Source organism: Bombina bombina, chromosome 1 (assembly GCF_027579735.1).
Source record: "Bombina bombina isolate aBomBom1 chromosome 1, aBomBom1.pri, whole genome shotgun sequence".
Lineage (NCBI taxonomy): Eukaryota > Metazoa > Chordata > Amphibia > Anura > Bombinatoridae > Bombina > Bombina bombina.
The window spans coordinates 1109476377-1109497512 of NC_069499.1; the positions used below are offsets into that span (position 1 = coordinate 1109476377).

General features: G+C 39.0%; 1 protein-coding gene and 1 non-coding gene across 2 annotated transcripts in view; both read right to left on the reverse strand.

Moving 5' to 3' along the window:
* Window positions 1–21136, reverse strand: part of TBKBP1 (TBK1 binding protein 1) — a 694444-nt gene that overhangs the window by 631418 nt on the left and 41890 nt on the right. The window lies entirely within an intron of this gene.
* On the reverse strand, window positions 14044–14155 carry LOC128646361 (U5 spliceosomal RNA). Its single transcript, XR_008400300.1, has one exon. It is a non-coding gene; the product is annotated as a U5 spliceosomal RNA (small nuclear RNA).

Sequence of the window (21136 nt, forward strand, 5' to 3'; positions counted from 1 at the left end):
GATGTGTCATACAGCCTCAAGACTGAAGAGAGCAGTGTATGCAGCTGCACAGATGCTCAAATCCTCATGTGCCTGCCGTTCCAGCTTTCTGCTGCATGCGCCTACAGTCAGCCCTACCCAGAAACATTCCCCACCACCAGAGCAGTTACCTGGTAACAGTGGTAACCCCAGTAGGACCTTTTCTGATGCAGTGGGAATGGCTGGATGCCGAGTTAGGGCTTTGCATTCAGTGCTGCACAGTGCACATCTAAAACAGCATATGGCAATAGCTTGGCATGTCACATGACACCGGCACTGTCTGGCACAGTTTTTAAAAAAAAATATTTAAGCAGAGTACTTTTGACTGTGACAGTATAATGACTGAATGTGTGTGTTCCCCATGTCACATCAGCAGTCTTATATGAACCTAAAAAAAAAATATATATTTTTTTTTTTTAGGACTCTTGGGCCCCTCAACAGAGACTGGGCCCTGGGCAGCTGCCCCTTTTCTCCTGTGTTAAAGACAGCCCTGCATCTATGTGTCTGTTCTGCCTTTAGGACGCAGTGTAAAGGTTGGGTTTAGACTGCGGTGAAGTTGTGAGGCATCATTTTATTCATAGACCAGGCAGCATCACTGGAATTCCTTGAGCCAACTCTGGTTAACATAAATACAATTATGCCTCGAAGTTTAATGTCCCTTTAATGTCACATAAGTGCAATGCCATAAATGTTTTGAAAGCATTCTTAAAATTTCTCACATCAAACACATCAAAAATACATTATAAAGTACAGTTACACTTATTATAACACTGTCTAATAAAAAATATTTTAAAAAAATATTGAACAAAAAAGTTAAAGGAATAGTCTAGTCAAAATTAAACTTTCATGATTCAGATAGAGCATGCAATTTTAAGCTACTTTCTAATGTACTCCTATTATCATTTTGTCTTCATTCTCTTGCCATCTGTATTTGAAAAAGCAAGAATGTAAGGATAGGAGCCAGCCATTTTGATTCAGCACCTGGGTAGCACTTTCTGATTTGTGTCTAAATGTACCCACCAATCAGCAAGCGCTACCAAGGTGCTTAACCAAAAATGGGCCGGTTCCTATGCTTACATTCAAATAAAGATAGCAAGAGAACAAAGAAAAATTACATGCTCTATCTGAATCGTGAACGTTTCATTTTGATTAGACTATCCCTTTAAGGGTTCAAAGATATGAGATCTCAGGTGTTGGGGGTAAAAAAGCTGCCAAAGGGCTTTAACATAGAGATGCATACACATACATGTCTTATGATGTGTGTATATATATATATATATATATATATATATATATATATATATATATATACACATACACATATATATACATACACATATCTGTCTTATGATGTGTATGTATGTATGTATGTATGTATGTATGTATGTATGTATGTATATATATATATATATATGTGTGTACATATGTATTTATATGTGTGTATATATGTATTTACAGACATATACAGACATATATATAAGTGCATTAGAGACTTTTGCCATTAAGTAGATGAAAACATGTAAAAACATATTTATGCAATATTCATTTTTAATAAAATGTTTAACTATGTATTTACTGTAAATATTTCACATTCCAATGTTCTGTACATAGGGGAATGTGTTCCTTGTATTTTTAAATATATATTATTATTATCTGTGTGTAGCCATACATTTTTATGTGGCCCTTAAGGCTTCTAAAACATTGATCTGCTGCACTTAAATCTTCTAAAATACTGATCTGTGGCCCTATGTTTTAGAAAGTTGGCTATCACTGCTTTAAATAAAACATTTAGGGCTAGATTACAAGTGGAGCGGTATTCTGCTAGATCGATAACTCCGAACTAACTAGAATTGAGAATTTTGCGCTAGTTGGGTTGCACTCGAATTACAAGTATAAAGAAAACTGGTTTTGCTCTAGCAGTAACCCAACTAGTGCAAAAATCCGAACTTATTGTGTGCGCGTTCACGTATTCCCCCATAGAAGTCAAAGTCTTGCGCAAACACCATCACATATTCTCATTAGCGCTAACCCGACATGAAAATATGAATATTACATATTCCAATGGTCTTTACGTAACGTAATATTTTAATAAATATTTCTACATATATCTGATGTTTTTTTTAAAACAAATCCAATATTTATACATATTTGTTTTAAACATCAGATATATATAAAAATATTTATTAAAATATTACGTTACGTAAAGAACATTGGAATATGAAATATTCATATATTCATGTCGGTTTAGCGCTAATGAGAATATGTGATGGTGTTTGCGCGAGACTTTGACTTCTATGGGGGAATACGTGAACGCGCACACACAATAAGTTCGGGTTTTTGCGCTAGTTGGGTTTCTTTATACTTTTAATACGAGAGCAACCCAACTAGCGCAAAATTCTCAATTCTAGAGGAGTTATCGATCTAGCAGAATACCGCTCCACTTGTAATCTAGCCCTAAATGTGGGCTAGATAGTGATATCCAACTTTCTAAAACATAGGGCCGAAGATCAGTATTTTAGAAGATTTAAGTGCAGCAGATCAATGTTTTAGAAGCCTCAAGGGCCACATAAAAATGTATGGCTACACACAGATAATAATATATTTCCTAAAAGTGTCCAGTGGCACAGGGCCTTATTTAGGCAAGGTTGCAGAGTAACTTCTGTCTGCTGTTCCCCCTCTAGAGTTGTGACCACCACCAGAATTCCCCAAAGCATACATTTTTAGGTTTGCTTTTTCCTTGGGCCACAAAAACTATGGCACACATTCTTAGTTTTGTCTTCCACTCAGGGGCTGCACAAACTAGTGCAGAGGCCCGAATGTGGCCCATGGGCTGAAAGTTAGCCATCCCTGATTTAAAGGAGCATTGTACTCATAAATGTGCTATTAACCCTTTGAGTGCTAAGCACTTTCCCACCTTGGTGCTAAGCTGAATTTTTTTTTTTTATGTTTTTACATAAAACATTTTTTTAACTTTCTTTTTTTATTTTACAGATCTCCAAGACTTATACCGTTGGAAAGGTTAGGCAATTACCTTTCCAACGGTGGGTTCTTGGGGGTCTGTAGCTGCTTAGATGCCTGAGATACAGGCTTCTAAGCAGCATGCCCCCTTTCCCTATACTTTGCATTGTCCATTTTAAATAAAGTTCTGCCGTGACGTCATTGCGCGTGACATCACCACGCAAAACGTGAAGCCCCGGCGATACCTGTCACTATACAGGCTCGATTGCCGAGGTAGGAGAGGGTGGAAGCCTCCAGATCTCCCTCAAGTTGGGAGAGTGCTACTGACGGCTCTGAGCCGTTGTTAGCACCTGAGTGAGACAATTTGCGACGGCTCAGAGCCGTCGTTAGCACTCAAGAGGTTAAAGGACCAGTAAACACAGTATATTTGCATAATCAACAAATGCAAGATAACAAGACAATACAATAGCATATACTGTAAATTTCAAATGAGTAGTAGATTTTTTTCTAACAAATTTCAAAGTTAGGTCTATTTCCACTCCCCCTGTACCATGTGATAGCAATCTGCCAATCACAAATGCATATACAGTTGCAAGAAAAAGTATGTGAACCCTATGGAATTATATGGATTTCTGCACAAATCGGTCATAAAATGTGATCTGATCATCATCTAAGTCACAACAATAGACAATCACAGTCTGCTTAAACTAATAACACACAAAGAATGAAATGTTGCCATGTTTTTATTGAACACACCATGTAAACATTCACAGTGCAGGTGGAAAAAGTATGTGAACCCCTGGATTTAATAACTGGTTGAACCTCCTTTGGCAGCAATAACTTCAACCAAACGTTTCCTGTAGTTGCAGATCAGACGTGCACAACGGTCAGGAGTAATTCTTGACCATTCCTCTTTATAGAATTGTTTCAGTTCAGCAATATTCTTGGGATGTCTGGTGTGAATCGCTTTCTTGAGGTCATGCCACAGCATCTCAATTGGGTTGAGGTCAGGACTCTGACTGGGCCACTTCAGAAGGCGTATTTTTTCTACTGTTTAAGCTATTCTGTTGTTGATTTACTTCTATGCTGGGTCATTGTCCTGTTGCAACACCCATCTTCTGTTGAGCTTCAGCTGGTAGACAGATGGCCTTAAGTTCTCCTGCAAAATGTCTTGATAAACTTGGGAATTCATTTTTCCTTCGATGATAGCACTCCGTCCAGGCCATTACACAGCAAAGCAGCCCCAAACCATGATGCCCCTACCACCATACTTCACAGTTGGGATGAGGTTTTGATGTTGGTGTGCTGTGCCTCTTTTTCGCCACACATAGTGTTGTGTGTTTCTTCCAAACAACTCAACTTTGGTTTCATCTGTCCACAGAATATTTTGCCAGTACTGCTGTGGAACATCCAGGTGCTCTTGTGCAAACTGTAAACGTGCAGCAATGTTTTGTTTGGACAGCAGTGGCTTTCTCTGTGGTATCCTCCCATGAAATCCATTCTTGTTTAGAGTTTTACGTATTGTAGATTCGCTAACAGGGATGTTAGCATTTGCCAGTGACTTTTGTAAGTCTTTAGCTGACACTCTAGGATTCTTCTTCACCTCATTGAGCAGTCTGCGCTGTGCTCTTGCAGTCATATTTACAGGATGGCCACTTCTAGGGAGAGTAGCAGCAGTGCTGAACTTTCTCCATTTATAGACAATTTGTCTTACCGTGGACTGATCAACCACAAGGCGTTTGGAGATACTTTTATAACCCTTTCCAGCTTTATGCAAGTCAACAATTCTTAATCGTAGGTCTTCTGAGAGCTCTTTTGTGCGAGGCATCATTCACATCAGGCAATGCTTCTTGTGAAAAGCAAACCCAGAACTGGTGTGTGTTTTTTATAGGGCAGGGCAGCTGTAACCAACACCTCCAATCTCATCTCATTGATTGGACTCCAGTTGGCTGACATCTCACTCCAATTAGCTCTTGGAGATGTCATTAGTCTAGGGGTTCACATACTTTTTCCACCTGTACTGTGAATGTTTACATGGTGTGTTCAATAAAAACATGGCAACATTTCATTCTTTGTGTGTTATTAGTTTAAGCAGACTCTGATTGTCTATTGTTGTGACTTAGATGATGATCAGATCACATTTTATGACCAATTTGTGCAGAAATCCATATCATTCCAAAGGGTTCACATACTTTTTCTTGCAACTGTATGTATAGTCTGTGAATTCTTGAACATGCTCAGTAGGAGCTGGTGACTCAAAAAGTGTAAATATAAAAGACTGTGCACATTTTTTTTTAATGGAAGTAAATTGGAAAGTTGTTAAAAAAATTACATAATGTATCTGAATCATGAAAATTTAATTTGACCTGAGTGTCCCTTTATTGTTTAAAAGATAATCCCTTTGTTAGCCATTCCCCAGTTTTGCATAAACAGCACGGTTATATTAATATACTTTTTACCTCTGTGATTACCTTGTATCTAAGCCTCTGCCAACTGCCCCCTTATCTCAGTGCTATTTACAGACTTGCATCTTAGCCAATCAGTGCTGACTCACAAAAGAATACCCCAAGGTAGTGAGCACAATGTTATCTATATGGCACACATGAACTAGCACGGTCTTGCTGTGAAAAGCTATAAAAATGCATTCAGGTAGGAGGCTGTCTGTAGTGGCTTAGAGAAAGGCAGAAATGTAGAGGTTTAAAGGTTATAAAGTATGTTTGTGGTGCAAAGCTGGGGAATGGGTAGTAAAGGTGTTATCTATAATTTAAAAAAAATAAAAAAGGAAATTTATGCTTACCTGATAAATTAGTTTCTTCTTAGACACGATGAGTCCACGGATCATCTTCATTACTTATGAGATATTCACCTCCTGGTCAGCAGGAGGCAGCAAAGAGCACCACATCAGAGCTGTATATATAGCTCCTCCCTTCCCTCCCACTTCAGTCATTCGACCGAAGTTAGGAAGAGAAAGGAAAAGCCAAGGTGCAGAGGTGACTGAAGTTTAACAAAAATAACAACCTGTCTTAAAAGATAAGGGCGGGCCGTGGACTCGTCGTGTCTAAGAAGAAACAAAATTTATCAGGTAAGCATAAATTTCCTTTTCTTCTAAAAGACACAATGAGTCCACAGATCATCTTCATTACTTATGGGATACAATACCCAAGCTAGAGGACACAGATAATACGGGAGGGACAAGACAGGTAACCTAAACGGAAGGCACCACTGCTTGAAGAACCTTTCTCCCCAAAAACAGCCTCAGCTGAAGCAAAGGTATCAAATTTGTAAAATTTAGAACAAGTGTGAAGAAAGAACCAAGTTGCAGCCTTGCAAATCTGTTCAACAGAAGCATCATGCTTGAATGTCCATGAGGAAGCAACAGTCTGTCCAGCAGTCTCATAAACAAAACGGATGATACTCTTCATAAAGAAGACTAAAGTTGCTTATAAATAAAATTTTAAAGCACGGACTACATCCAAATAGTGTAGAAGTCGCTCCTTCTGAGAAAAAGAATTAGGACACAAGGACGGAACAACAAATTCCTGATTAATGTTCTTGTCTGAAAAACTTAGAAATAAAACCAAGTTTGGTACATAAAAACCACCTTATCTGAATGAAAAACATAATTTATGTAAGAACTTACCTGATAAATTCATTTCTTTCATATTGGCAAGAGTCCATGAGCTAGTGACGTATGGGATATACATTCCTACCAGGAGGGGCAAAGTTTCCCAAACCTCAAAATGCCTATAAATACACCCCTCACCACGCCCACAATTTAGTTTAACGAATAGCCAAGAAGTGGGGTCATAAGAAAGGAGCGAAAGCATCAACAAGGAATTTGAATAATTGTGCTTTATACAAAAAAATCATAACCACCACAAAAAGGGTGGGCCTAAAAATAAAGAATTCCCAACCCAAATCAAAAAGTTTTAATCTTATAATGAAAAAAACTGAAATCATAAGCAGAAGAATCAAACTGAAACAGCTGCCTGAAAAACTTTTCTACCAAAAACTGCTACTGAAGAAGAGAAAACATCAAAATGGTAGAATTTAGTAAAAGTATGCAAAGAAGACCAAGTTGCTGCTTTGCAAATCTGATCAACAGAAGCTTCATTCTTAAAAGCCCAGGAAGAAGAAACTGACCTAGTAGAATGAGCTGTAATCCTCTGAGGCGGGGATTTACCCAACTCCAAATAAGCATGATGAATCAAAAGCTTTAACCAAGAAGCCAAAGAAATGGCAGAAGCTTTCTGACCTTTCCTAGAACCAGAAAACATAACAAATAGACTAGAAGTCTTCCTAAAATCTTTAGTAGCTTCAACATAATATTTCAAAGCTCTTACCACATCCAAAGAATGCAAAGGTCTTTCCAAAGAATTCTTAGGATTAGGACACAACGAAGGGACAACAATTTCTCTACTAATGTTGTTGGAATTCACAACCTTAGGTAAAAAGTTAAATGAAGTCCGCAAAACTGCCTAATCCTGATGAAAAATCAGAAAAGGAGACTCACAAGAAAGAGCAGATAATTCAGAAACTCTTCTAGCAGAAGAGATAGCCAAAAGAAACAATACTTTCCAAGAAAGTAATTTAATGTCCAGAGAATGCATAGGCTCAAACGGAGGAGCCTGTAAAGCTCTCAAAACCAAATTAAGACTGCAAGGAGGAGAGATTGACTTAATGACAGGCTTGATACGAACCAAAGCCTGTACAAAACAACGAATGTCAGAAAGATTAGCAATTTTTCTGTGAAACAGAACAGAAAGAGCAGAGATTTGTCCTTTCAAGGAACTTGCAGCCAAACTCTTATCCAAACCAACCTGAAGATACTGTAAAATTCTAGGACCGCAGAGATTAGACAGGAGCTGGATTCTGCCCATGCAAGTATCCAAAATACTTCTTTCATAGCTTGAGGACTGTGAATCCCACCTTGATGATTGACATACGCCACGGTTGTGACATTGTCTGTCTGAAAACAAATAAACGGTTCTCTCTTCAGAAGAGGCCAGAACTGAAGAGCTCTGAGAATCGCACGAGAGTTCCAAAATATTGATCGTAATCTCGCCTCTTGAGATTTCCAAACCCCCTACGCTGTCAGAGATCCCCAGACAGCTCCCCAACCTGAAAGACTTGCATCTGTTGAAATCACAGTCCAGGTTGGACGAAGAAAAGAGGCCCCCTGAACCAAACGGTGATGATCTAACCACCAAGTCAGAGATAGTCGAGTATTGGGATTTAAGGATATCAATTGTGATATCTTTGTATAATCCCTGCACCATAGGTTCAGCATACAAAGCTGAAGAGGTCTCATGTGAAAACGAGCAAAGGGGATCGCGTCCAATGCTGCAGTCATGAGACCTAAAACCTCCATGCACATAGCTAATGAAGGGAATGATTGAGACTGAAGGTTCCGACAAGCTGAAATCAATTTCAGACGTCTTGTCTGTTAGAGACAAAGTCATGGATACTGAATCTATTTGGAATCCTAAAACTGTTACCCTTGTCTGAGGAATCAAGGAACTTTTTGGAAAATTGATCCTCCAACCATGTTTTTGAAGAAACAACACAAGTTGATTCGTGTGAGATTCTGCAGAATGTAAAGACTGAGCAAGTACCAAGATATCGTCCAAATAAGGAAACACTGCAATACCCCGCTCTCTGATTACAGAGAGAAGGGCACCGAGAACCTTTGAGAAGATCCTTGGAGCTGTTGCTAGGCCAAAAGGAACAGCAACAAATTGGTAATGCTTGTCTAGAAAAGAGAATCTCAGGAACTGATAGTGATCTGGATGAATTGGAATATGAAGATAAGCATCCTGTAAGTCTATTGTGGACATATAATGCCCTTGCAGAACAAAAGGCAGAATAGTCCTTATAGTCACCATTTTGAATGTTGGTATTCTTACATAACGATTCAAAATGTTTAGATCCAGAACTGGTCTGAAAGAATTCTCTTTCTTTGGTACAATGAACAGATTTGAATAAAACCCCACAATTAAAACTGGCACAATTACCCCAGATGACTCCAGGTCGAAAACACATTTCAGGAAAGCCTGAGCCTTTACTGGGTTCACTGGAATGCGTGAGAGAAAGAACCTTCTCACAGACTGTCTTACCTTGAAACCTATCCTATACCCATGAGAAACAATGTTCTGAATCCAATGATTTTGAATTGAATTGATCCAAACATCTTTGAAAAATCGTAATCTGCCCCCTACCAGCTGTGCTGGAATGAGGGCCGCACCTTCATGCGGACTTGGGGGTTGGTTTTTATTTTCTAAAAGGCTTGGATTTATTCCAGACTGGAGAAGGCTTCCAATTGGAAACTGTTCCTTTAGGGGAAGGGTCAGGCTTCTGTTCCTTATTCTGACGAAATGAACGAAAACGGTTAGCCCTAAATTTACCCTTAGATTTTTTATCCTGAGGCAAAAAAGCTCCCTTCCCCCAGTGACAGTTGAAATTATAGAATCCAACTGAGAACCAAACAATTTATTACCTTGGAAAGAAAGAGATAGCAACGTTGACTTAGAAGTCATATCCGCATTCCAAGATTTAAGCCATAAAGCTCTTCAAGCTAAAATAGCTAAAGACATATACCTGACATCAATTCTAATGATATAAAAAATGGCATCACAAATGAAATTATTAGCATGTTGAAGTAGCTTAACAATGCTATACACATTATGATCTGGTACCTGTTGCGCTAAAGCCTCCAACCAAAAAGTTGAAGCCGCAGCAACATCAGCCAAAGAAATAGCAGGCATAAGAAGATGACCTGAACATAAGCCTTCCTTAGATAAGATTCAAGCTTCCTATCCAAAGGATTTTTGAAAGAAGTACTATCTGCCGTAGGAATAGTAGTACGTTTAGCAAGAGTAGAGATAGCCCCATCAACTTTGGGGATTTTTTCCCAAAACTCCAATCTATCAGACGGCAAAGGGTACAGTTTCTTAAACCTTAAAGAAGGAGTAAATGAAGTATCCAAACTATTCCATTCCCTAGAAATTACATCTGAAATAGCATCAGGAACTGGAGAAACCTCTGGAATAACTACATGAGGTTTAAAAACCGAATTTAAACGTTTACTGGTTTTAATATCAAGAGGACTAGACTCCTCCATATCTAATGCAATCAACACCTCTTTTAATAAAGAACGAATAAACTCCATTTTAAATAAATATGAAGATTTGTCAGTGTCAATAACTAAGGCAGAATCTTCTGAAACAGATAGATCGTCATCAGAGATATATAAATCAGAATGCTGGCGGTCATTTAAAAATTCATCTAATTTATGAGAAGTTTTAAAAGACCTTTTACGTTTATTAGAAGGAGGTATAACAGACAGGGCCTTCTGAATAGAATTAGAAACAAATTATCTCCCATTAACAGGAATATCCTGAACATTAGATGTTGAAGGAACAACAACAGGTAATGGACTACTACTAATGGAAATATTGTCTGCTTTTGAAAGTTTATCATGACAACTAACACAAACTACAGCCGGAGGAACAGTTACCACAAGTTTACAACAACTTAGCTTTGGAAGAACCAACATCAGGCAGCAGCATTCCAGAAGTAGATTCTGATACAGGGTCAGATTGAGACATCTTGCAATATGTAATAGAAAAAACAACATATAAAGCAAAATTATCAAATTCCTTAAATGACAGTTTCAGGAATGAGAAAAAATGCAAACAGAATAAGCCTCTGGAAACCAGAAGCAAAAAGAAACAAAGACTTAAATAATGTAAAAAAAAAAAAACTGGCGCCAAGTATGACGCCCACAATTGACAAATTTTTTTACGCCAAAAACGTCTGCAACAAACACGAGCGTCATAAATGACGCAACTACATGAAAACTCTCGGCGCCAATTAAGATGCCGGAAATGACATTATAACGTCAACAAACGTAATTCTCGCGCCAAAAATGACGCAATAATTTATAGCATTTTTTGCTCCTGTGAGCCTAACAGCCCGCAATTTAGAAAGAAAAGTCAATTTGAAAAATTTTCAGGTAAGAATTTTTTTTTATTCATATGCATTTCTCAAAATGAAACTGACAGTCTGTAAGAAGGAAATATACTGATTAACCTGAATCATGGCAAATATAAGTATGAAACATATATTTAGAACTTTACATATAAAGTGCCAAACCATAGCTGAGAGTGTCATAAATAAAATAAAACATACTTACCAAAAGACACTCATCTACATATAGCAGATAGCCAAACCAGTACTGAAACGAGAATCAGCAGAGGTAATGGTATATAAGAGTATATCGTCGATCTGAAAAGGGAGGTAGGAGATGAATCTCTACAACCGAAAACAGAGAACCTATGAAATAGATCCCCGATAGGATGACCATTGCATTCAATAGGCAATACTCCCTTCACATCCCTCTGTAATTCACTGCACTCTGAGAGGAAACCGGACTTCAGCATGCTGCGAAGCGCATATCAACGTAGAAATCTAGCACAAACTTACTTCACCACCTCCATAGGAGGCAAAGTTTGTAAAACTGAATTGTGGGTGTGGTGGGGGGTGTATTTATAGGCATTTTGAGGGAACTTGCTGAAAACCCCTTCTCCAATCCTTCTTGGAGAAAAGACAAAATCCTGGGAATCCTAACTCCACTCCATGAGTAGCCCTTGGATTCACACCAATAAAGATATTTACGCCATATCTTACGGTAAATCTTAATAGACACAAGCTTACACGCCCGAATAAAGGTAGCTATAACCTAATGAGAAAAACCCTCGCTTGTACAAGACCAAGCGTTCAATCTCCAAGCAGTCAGCTGCAGAGAAAACTAGATTTGGCAACCGAAGAAACCCTGAATGAAAAGGTCCATCCTCAACGGAAACCTCCAAGGTGGCAAAGAAGACATGGCCATCAGATCAGTATACCAAATCCTGCGAGGTCACTCCGGAGCAAGGAGGATCACTGATGCCCTCTCCTGTTTGATTCGAGCAATAACCCGGAAAAAGGAACGCAAACAGGGAGAATAGATATGCCAGACTGAAAGACCAAGGAACTGCCAAGGTATCTATCAGCTCGGCCTGGAGCCCCTGGACCGGTATTTCGGAAGCTTGGCATTCTGATGAGATGCCAAGAAATCCAACTCCGGCCGACCCTATCTGAGAATCAGGTTGAAGAAAATTTCTGGATGAAATTTGCTCAGAAAATCTGCCTCCCAGTTGTCTACCCCTGGGATGTGGATCGCTGACAGATGTCAAGACCGGGCCTCCGGCCACTGGATTATCTTGGCTACTACGGTCATCACTAAGGAACTCCTTGTTCCTCCCTGATGATTGATGTAAACCACCTTCGTTATTGTCCGCCTAGAATCTGATGAATTGGTGCGAAGCACTGCGAAAGCATGTCCCCTGGCATAGATGATCCAGAGACAACCACCATTGAAGAGAGTAGTTCGTCCTCTGATCTATGGTTATTTGAGGAAACAAACCTGTATAATCTCCATTCCACCGCCTGAGCATGCTTAGCTGTCTGAGATGAAACCGAGCAAACGGTATGATGATCATTGCCGCCAACATCAATCCGATTACCTCCATGGACTGTACAATTGACGGCCGAGGAGAGGACTGAAGGACTCAACATGTAATAAGAATCTTTGACCTTCTGACCTTCGTCAGAAACAAAGTCATGGATATAGACTCTATTAGATTTCCCCTGAAGGTTACCCCTGTTTGCGGGATTAACAAACTCTCTTCCAGATTTATCCATCCGCGATTCCCTGGAGGAATAGTACAATGTTGATATGAGACCTTGTTAATTGATAAGATGACACCTGGATTAGAATATAGGCAAATTCAGTAGCTTGCCAGTCATGGGTTAGGCAAGGTTATTTGTAACCCACCAGTGAAAGAAGACTTGCTGTGTGAAACACATAGCCACAGCTGGATTCAAACTCTCAACCTTCAGCTCTTAAAGCAGCAAAGTCTATCACTAGTCCATTGAGAGGCAGAGGCGCCGCCGCAATGCCCCGCGGTCTTAGAACCGCCAGTAGAGACCCCAGAACCTTTATGAAAATTCTGGGTGCCCTGGAGAGACCGAAAGGAAGACTCAGAAACTGAAAACGTTTGTCCAGAAGACAAACCGTAAGAACTTGTAATGATCTCTATGGATAGGAACATGAAGATATGCATCCTTTAGATCAACTGTCGTCATAAATTGACCCTCCTGCATCAATGGAAGAATGGAACCAATAGTTTCCATCTTGCAAAATGGAACTCTGAGAAACAAGCTTAGAGAGACCTAAGATAGATCTGAATAGTCCCTCCTTTTTGGGAACTTCAACCAGATGTGACCAAAAATCCCCATCAAGTCAGGATCCAACAAAGCCCTCTAGTAGTGGTATTGTTAAAAAAATCAAACTTAGAGCATACATATGAGTATTCAGACTCTAACCCTAAGGCTCAGAGAGCTGGGACAGAGAACCTCTATCCTGACCTAATTTCAGGGGAGTTTATGACTTAAAAGTATCAGACAACGCATCCCACCAATTACTGTCGCACTAACGACGGTGTTAAGGGTATTGAGTACACAGTAGGTCCATATAACTTTTGAAAAACCCAACTATTCCCTAAGGAAAAAAGTGGTTCACTTATCTAGGTTGGAAACTACTCCTTCCACCCTAGGTAAATTCTAACCTGGTGACAGCGGCTGGATTCAAATTGCTGGCCTTCCATCTGGTGGGCTGCTTGCTTACCCACTAAGCCACCAAGGATTTGTGCCCAGTCCCCTTAATCAAGGTGGTTATGGGAAACCCTTCCTTAAATATAAGAAATGTGGTCCTTCTCCCTGAACGTACTAGGATAGAATACACCAGGATAGAACGAAGTCCCGAACAAACTTTTGAACCCTATAGGTTTGTGACATAAGATGAGCATTATCAACATACTCCCAAATGGCAAACGCCTTTAAGGGAGAAGGTTTAGAAAGACAAAAAAAAAAAAAGGAGTGTAATATTTTAATGAAAATATACACACAAAAAAACGTTACCGCCACTTTAAATTTTACACGTAACATGTTCCATTATAAACACAAAGCTGAATTGCTCAAACAGCTGAAATGTATCAAATACTCAAGGTTGTTCCCCTCCACGAAAATCTTTAGAAAAGGTAAAAGATTTATTCAATCTGAAGAGATACTAGAGTAGTAATGTGACTTGAAATGGCACATTAACCAAAAAAAAAAAGGCTCACCATCATCCATGTATTTGCATCAAAATATAAATGTGCTGCTATATGTGGCGTATAACACAGAACCCCCTGAGTTCAACTTAGCCCATAGGAGTCTGTCTGTAATCGGAAGGGGTACTGACAGATAACATGCATCCAAATTAGTTATAATCTCTCTTACATACTGCATGTCTTTAAAGCATCTCTGCCATATGCCTAACGCAGCAGAGAACAGTATCCTGTTCATTGAAGACACTCTCACATAAAAAGCGCAAAGCTTCTCAACTATATGCTATAATACAGCAGAGAAGGCAGCTGGCGTCCATTCAAAAAAATTTGTACAAAAGGCGCGCAAACAATGGCGTGAACCTTATCTCCGCCCATCATGGGCGCATCAAGTTAAACTCTCATTCTGCTAATTTGAGACAAATGGAGCTGTCGGGAGAACCATGTATGCAAAATAAATAAATAAATCCCCCTAGTCAGCTCGCAATGTAAAACCAGCTGTTGGGAACAGGAACAAGTCATATAACTTCTTCAAGGAATTCTCCCTGTCGGGAGTGGGACATGTAAAATATATATCATGCATAATAAAGTAAACCTCCCTGTCAGTTGCCATATTTGTTAATATGAGCAGTAGGAAGCAAGACATATATAACAGTTTGCATGTGCAAAAAAATAAGCCTCCCTGTCGGCTTTTAGACTTGTTAATATAAGCCGATGAGAGCCAGTACATGTAGTAACTTGTCTAACACATTTCTGTGAGATTTAGCTAACAACCCTTTGGGAGCAAAGTTATGTAAAACACAGTTTATGCCACTATAACCTTTGAGTGCTGCCTTTCTAATAACCTGGCTGTCAGAGATAGCCTGACACCGCAGCTGCAGCATAGACCGGAGACTCAAAAGAGAAGAGCGCACATACTAGCGCCATCCGGCAAGCCCCGCCCCTCATGGGCGTTACATACTCCAACTCCCGGTCTGCATTGTTTTTTAAGTATGGGCGCCGGGGACAAAGGAAAAAAAAAAAAAAATAAAAAAAAAGAGTATAACGTTGTTATTTGTTAAAGAGCCATGTGATAAATTGATCTCTGTGCAATCTCTCGGCCACCCTGTTTTAAATAAAGGCACCGGATGTCATAATCACATTTTCTCATTTAGTCTGTTACCTGTCTGTGCCTTTAAGGAGAGGCATGGCCTATTCGTCACCTGTATAAAACCACCAATTACAGTTCATTCCCTGCTTGGTAATCTTTTCCCCTCATTTCACTCCTGATCCTCTAAGTGGATTGTGTATCTGGAGAAATTACTGCAAGCCGTATCTGGAGTTATTTCCTCCACCAAACTAACTATTTGATCTACCAAATCCTGCTAAGTTTTGCCAGCTTAGCTCTTACTTGTGAACCTGTGATCAACTTCAGGTTAAACTTCCTTAACCTGCGTACCGAACAGCTGATTCTCACTGAAGTCGGAAGCCGTAAGCATAGCGGTGACGTCACATGCCAGCACAACGCCTCTCTGCCTACGAAGGAGCCTGATAGCAGCAGCACAAGACTTCTCCCTCTACAAAGGAGTTTGATCAAGGTCTCCTTCAATAAGGTCATATTTGTTCTTTTACTCACACCCTGTACTGTATAATATTTGTCACTTGCGATACCTGCATCAGCTGTTGCTTAACACTTAGAAATTGGGTAACCATTTCCTTGCTTAACCGGTAAAAGGTATTTTATGATGAGTACATCTGCCATATTACCTGTTGCCATCCTATGGTCATAGATATTTCTTTATCATAAACTTATACCTTAAATCAATGGTAGAAATGATACTTCTTAAATGATCCTCTGTATCATTTGTTAACCCCTTCCTTTCGTGAAGTATCATCTCTTCCACACAAATAACTATTTCCATAGTCAGTTATAAAGTATGACCTCCTCATGGACTATAAACTTATATATCTACAGTTGGATATTTACTTAAAGGTTTCATTCTCTTCACATGGAAGTGATAGGATCTTCCTTAAAGACTTGACATTATTACCAAGCCTCTAACCATGAATCCAGTAGATATAGTTACACATGTGCAGGCCCTGACAGATAAGGTAGAATCTATTACTCAGGCACTAAACTCTCTGCAGCATGAAAATGCCTCACTCAAATCCTACATTAAAGACATTGCTGACAAACAAAAGACTGCTCAGGTAACAGAACCCAATGTCAGTTCCCCTGAAGTTTTCCAAGGAGATAGGAAACATTTCAGAGAATTTAAGAACGCCTGTTATTTACTATTTGCCCTCAGACCTCACACCTATCCTACTGACCAGGTCAAGGTTCTCACCACTATTTCCTATCTCAGAGGGCAACCACGTATATGGGCTAACATATATTTTGGAAACAATGACCCTATACTACATTCAATAGAGTTATATTTCTCTGCAATGTCACAATTATATGACAATCCATATAAGCAACTAACAGTCGAGAATAGTATGAGAGCACTAAGGCAACTTAAAAAACCTGTAGAGGATTATATCACAGAGTTTAAAAGATTTTCTAAAGACAGTGGTTGGAATGAATTATCACTATGTAACCAGTTTAGATTAGGGTTAGCTGACCAACTTAAGGACGAGATGGCCAGGGTAGAAATGCCCCAAACATTAGAAGGCTTAATTAATTTAAGTATCAGTCTTGACAGACGTTTAAGAGAACGTAGATCTGAACGTAGTCCAACTGAAAACACATACAGACGCCCTAACACTTCCAGTACCACACAACAATTCATTAGAACACCTGCTCACAGCACCCCTGAAGCTATGGATATAGGTGTTATAAAAGGACCGCTTAACCCCCAGGAAAAGCACAGACGGAGACAGAATAACCTCTGCATGTATTGTGGAGCTAGACAACATACCGTAAAGGACTGTCCACTGCTTACACGTCAGAAAAAGGGTAAGAACTACCTAATAAATACCTGTTATAATGTACACATCCCAAATTCTACACAATGCTCACTCTCACTTGTTTTACAGTGGGAGAATCAACGGGTGCCAATCAGAGCAATTACTGACTCAGGAGCCAGCACTAATTACATCGACTTGAATTTCACTGTTGTAAATAAAATTCCACTGATACAAAAGACGAATCCAGTATTGGTAAAAGTTATTGACGGTAGTCCAATGTCTTCAGGTCCTATCTCACATCAAACTGTTACTTTACTTGTCTCTACAGAAAATTCACATATTGAATATATATCCTTTGACGTTATTCCTTCTCCCATGTACCCTTTATAGTCTTAAGCTACTCCTGGCTGGCCTTACATGACCCAACTATTTCCTGGAAGTCACCCGTAATTAATTTCACTTCAGAGTATTGCAAAACAACTTGTCATTCTAGTCACCACATACTACAATCTGCCACATCAAACATACCCTCTGAGTATTCAGATTTCGCAGATGTGTTTTGCAAAAAAAGAGTCTGAAAATCTCCCCCCACATAGAAAGTATGATTGTCCCATAGATTTATTACCCAGATCAGACATTCCATGTGGACATATCTTTCCACTTTCTAAGGTCGAATTAGATTATTTAAAAACTTACCTTGAAGAAAATCTTTGTAAGGGGTTTATTAGACCGTCAACCTCTCCCGCGGGAGCAGGGATGTTCTTTGTAAAGAACAAAGACGGAACAATTCGACCTATAGTAGATTATAGGGAACTTAACCGCCATACGATAAAAAATAGATACCCTTTACCCCTCATTTCAGAGCTTATAGAAAGGCTAGAGGGAGCTACACACTTCACAAAACTTGACTTAAGGGGAGCATACAACCTCATCTGTGTTAGGCAAGGGGACGAATGGCTCTACGAGTATACAGTGATGCCATTCGGCATCTGCAACGCGCCAGCAACTTTTCAGTACTTGATTAATGACGTGTTTAGAGACTTATTAGAGGTCATTTACTTAGACGACATATTGATTTATTCACAAAATGAATCAGAGCACATTAAACACGTTCGTACAGTACTATCTAGGTTACGTCAACATCACTTATATGCAAAACCAGAGAAGTGTATCTTTAATACCAAAACTATCACATTTTTAGGATATGTTATCCACTCCTGAAGGAATAAACATGGAAAATACTAAAATAAAAGCCATATTGGATTGGCCTACTCCAACCTCTAAAAAACAAATACAGAGATTTATGGGGTTCGCCAACTTCTATAGAAAGTTTATTAAAAACTTTGCACATATAACCAAACCGCTGACTAATCTTACAAAAAATAATATCAAGTTCACCTGGTCTGAACTTGCTCAAAAAACATTTGATGATTTAAAACACAAATTCACAACAGCACCTATATTATCTTACCCCAATCCAGAACTTCAATATGTTCTGGAAGTTGACGCGTCTGATCACGCAATAGGTGCTGTTCTGACACAAAGACAAAGTCTTAACCATCCCCTTCATCCTGTCGCTTTCTTTTCCCGTGTAATGAATGAATCAGAAATTAATTACGCTATAGGTGAAAAAGAATTGTTAGCTATAAAGGCATCCCTACAACATTGGCAACACCTTCTCGAGGGCACATCTATACCTATCCTGATATACACTGATCACAGGAATTTACAATACTTGAAAACAAATCGCACTCTCACATCCCGTCACGTTCGGTGGAATCTATATTTTAACAGATTTAACTACCTCATTACATATCGTCCGGCCAATAAAAACCTAAAAGCTGATGCTTTATCAAGAGTTCCACAGAAAGCAGAATCAAACTACCACCAACAAAATATAATACCTCCTGATAACATAATTGCTCTCACTGACACCATTCTTGACCAACTAATAACCCATCAGAGCTTAGATGGTAATTTACCTAACTCTCAATTGTACACTGGTACTGACGGTCTGCTATATCATGACAACTTAGTATACGTTCCACAACCTCTGAGATCTAAAATTCTACATACCAACCATGATGCTCCCTTGGCCGGGCATCCTGGAATTAGAAAGACTATAGAATTAATAACCAGGAACTTCTGGTGGCCTACCGTTAGAAACGACATTGAACAATATATAAGGACATGTAAAATTTGTACAGTTTCAAAAAATAAAACTCAACATCCCAATGGACAACTAATTCCTTTACCCATTCCAACAAGACCATGGACCGATATAGCAGTAGACTACATTGTTGAACTACCTAAATCTTCCAACTGTACGACTATATTAGTTGTCGTTGACATATTCAGTAAAATGGTACATTTTATCCCTATACATAAATTGCCTACAGCCTTTGAAACTGCACAGCTACTTATTCAACATGTTATAAAGCACCATGGGCTACCACTTAGTATCACCTCTGATCGTGGATCCCAATTCACGAGTAGATTCTGGACTGCATTGTGTAAAACCCTCAAAATACAACGCCGCTTAAGTACCTCTTTCCACCCACAATCAAATGGACAAACGGAAAGGACCAACCAATGGTTGGAACAATTCCTACGGTGTTTCATTAGTTCGAGGCAGGATAATTGGGCCAACCTATTACCTTATGCTGAATTTGCATATAACAACTTCGTTCACAGCACCACAAAGTTTTCACCTTTCTATATTAACTATGGGTTCCATCCTTCCTTTCATCAAGACAATCTTCAGGACAGTTCTTGTCCCCAAGTTAATGATCTGGTGAATACCATCGCTGAAACCTTTACTATTGTTAAGGAGAACATGGAACAGTCTAAGATATATCAGAAATTTCCTTATGATAAAAAACGTACACCGTCTCCTAAATATAATATCGGGGATAAAGTGTGGCTATCTACACGTAATCTGCAACAAGAAGCGTAGAAGAAGCGCAAACAAGCTTGAGTAATTTATTAGATGAATGTATTAAATATAAACATAGTAACTTACACTTAAGTAAGCGAAAACGATCTCCAAATTGAATCAAAGGCAACAGCAGTCTGAGTCCTGATCTACAGGCAGAAAGTGTCCAAAGTTCTTAGCGGACCGCCGAACACAGAGCCGGCGTCTGACGTCACTGTAGGGAACAGGATCCAGAGCGTCCCCCTTTAGGTCTCAACCTCTCAGCAGCCAATACGGTCAATGAAGGCAAACAACACTTCACGATATCCATACGCGTTTCGTCCGGAACACGGCCAGACTTCTTCAAGGGTAAGTTGTGTAATAGTTCAAGTATGGTGTTCTCCATAATGGTGGGTTGTTAATTTATACCAAAGGGAAAAGCGCCCTCTGGTGATATAATGCCATCACACACCTTTCAGGAATACATTTACCTACACCAGTGATTTTTAACCTTTTTTTTGTTGTGGCACACTTTTTTACATTAAAAAATCCTGTGGCACACCACCATCCCAAAATTTTAAAAAAATCACACATTGTAGCCTAATACAGCATATATATATATATATACACATACACACAAACACACACATACTGTATGTATTGTGCTGTTATGCCATGCCTCCTACAAACTACCCCTGCACTGGGAGTAAAAAACAAGCGAAGTTTAAAAAATATGTCACACTGTTGTCAGTCTGCCATGGCACACCTAAAGATCTCTCACGGCACATTGGTTGAAAAACACTGACCTACACTATACAGAATAAAATACAATACAACAATATACAACTAATTCATATCGTCTGAAATATAACCTACAGATAATACTTGGCATAAATATCCTACCTAAAAACATATAATAATTATTAATGACAATATCATAAATATACAAATTGTTTAAAATCATTGAATAAATATAATGATATACCATAATAACAGGATTTGATATACATAGTGACTTTCTTTTTGATAATCATTCATATATTGAAAATTCATACAATAAAATTATATTAAATTATATTAAACCCCCTATTCTAAAAGGCACTATACTTTATTTTCAGTGAAAAGATGAACAACTATTCCAATAGAACAA